We start from the raw sequence: 2,500 nt of genomic DNA, 5'->3' as shown, positions 1-2,500 counted from the left end.
CACTTTCTTGTCGAGGTTGTGAGCTGTGGGTAGCATGGTTGCAAGGCGTATGGAAGTCTGCTGTAGATTTTTACTTTCTGAACTACAGGTGTAACTTGGTTATGTTGTGCTCAGTGATGAAGAATGGAAGTTTTGTTTCCATATTGACTGCTTTTTTCAAAGTTGTTTAAACATGCAATTGGCGCATTTAAACATACCTCCCACATGACGGTGAAGGAGGTCATCCCATTGCAAATTGCTATGTTCATGTTTTGCACCATGCAATTCTAATGGTTTATTGATCTTCGAGTGCCATTGTAAGTGGATCCAGTGTTTGTATTTGCTTTTGTGATGTTCTTTCTTCAATTAAACACTTTATTTACAAATATATAATTTTACTCTTTGTTTAATGTATACATTGTGTTATTGGGATATCCCAGCCTTGGCATAAGTAAAGAATGAAAGGTTATGTGTTGGAGTGGAGGTGAAATTTCAAATGACAAAAGATATTAAAGGTGGAGGAATTACAGAGTATTACAGAAAGATAGTTAATTTAAAGGAGAGAAGAAATAATGGCAAATACTGACTTCACTTTTCAGTTCAATATTTACTGAATTACTAGAAAGGCCATCATATTAAGCCATTACAGTATCATGTCCCTTTATCATTTTGTGGGATTTCTTCAGAGTTAAAAAAATAAAAACACTGCCATTATGGCTACATATATGTAAACATACCTCTCAATAGGATCACATGGCAAAGTTCTAGCAAAAACATTTGAAGAAGAAATGTCCTAAAATTCATTATCTTCGATATAACACTTATCTAAATTAACAAAAGAATTTTATTACACATTATCACTGTGCTGTACTCCAAACTTGATAACAGTTCTAAACATTTTTTTTCAAATTTCATAAAATTACATAATGAAAAAAGAATTGAATAAAAACTGATAACAATATTTGTATTAACAATACTATACCACTTACAAGATGTAAAAATCTTAAGGAATCGTGGTTCTATATTTTGAAACTAGCTATAGAAATATAATCATTTATTCCTGGCTTCACACTGGCACTTAACTTCATTTGCCATGCCAGCTCTTTACGTTCAAGCAATGTTTCAGTGACACCACCCCTATAATTCTGATAGACCTTATCTGTGATGAAGAAAATACATTTATTAAATGTCCGACAACTCGCCGCATGTTTACTCAAAGCATTTGCTAAATTCTTATTCTGATGCCATAAATATGCCCTTTTATTCTATCTTTTAACTTCCTGGAAGTTTTCCCTACATAAAAAGCCTGGCAGAAAGTACAAGTTGCCAGGTCTACAGCCCCAGTCATTTCACAATTAAATCTCCCAAAACATGCTATATGAAGGTTGGGCGCCGGACTGGCAACTCGACAGTGTAAAACTCCACTGCCAGTCATGAGCGGACAGGTGATCCGCTGTGGCGACCTTTAACCAGGAAAAGCCGAAAGAAGAAGAACAAGAAGAAGGAGACACTTACATACGGTCCACCATTTACATATCTATAGTACTTAACACCTACCATACTTACTTTTTCCTTTTGATGACTCCCATTTCATCTGTGGGAATCTTTCCAGGCAGTTTTAATGTTTCTACCCTTGCAAAATACTGTTGTTGGACCTTTCCTTATCTTGTCCTTTAGATCCTGTGTAAATACAACATCCCAAGTCTTCCTAACCTCTTCCATAAACTTGTAAGTATTAACACCAAATGGCAAAACTAGGACTAATTTTGTATCCCAGTTTGTGCTAGTCATGGGGTCATTCTCCCCTAGATATATATATATATATATATATATATATATATTGCAAAACTGGAGTGAGGAGTTAAATGCATGCATGATACGACATGTGTTTCCCTGCAGGCTGTAAGCCACTTAACCAGACAGAAGCCCTACAATAATTCTTGAAAGCAGGCAGTTGTGTTTAATGGGACATATTAAGTTAATGACGGCTAAATAAATCAGTAACATACAATGCTGTATTATCCATCAGAAACCAAATAAAGCAAAGCTGTTCAAGTAGCTTGCCCTTCCCTTCCGTCTTTCTTTCTTCTTATATTTATCAGTTTTAACTATAATCAATAATAATCATACTTTTATAACTTCTAAACATTTCTGATTTGTATTGCACAATGTGGTTTTCTGCAGCACATTTATTATTAATCCTTAAATCTGTGTAGACACACTTACGTTTATAGGGGAAGTGCTGACAAACTTTGTGCATCAGATCTACTCATCTGGTCTCATTCTTCTAAAGATTTAACTTTCTTTTCTGCTGTAACCCTATATTTTAATTTGAAGGATACTGAAAGAATAGCTACGCTTCTGAGACACTGCAGACAACAAGGTCAAAGTTTAATCATGTTGGGCAAAGTTGATTGCATCAGAGAACCTCTTCTTCTTCTTTTGGCTTTTTCCTGGTTAGGGGTCGCCACAGCAGATCACCTATCCGCTCATGATTGGCAGTGGACTTTGACAGTGTTGA

This window comes from Protopterus annectens, chromosome 4.part1, assembly GCF_019279795.1.
Source record: "Protopterus annectens isolate FY-2018-M chromosome 4.part1, PAN1.0, whole genome shotgun sequence".
Taxonomy (NCBI): Eukaryota; Metazoa; Chordata; order Ceratodontiformes; family Protopteridae; genus Protopterus; species Protopterus annectens.
Note: the sequence above shows the minus strand (reverse complement) of the source record.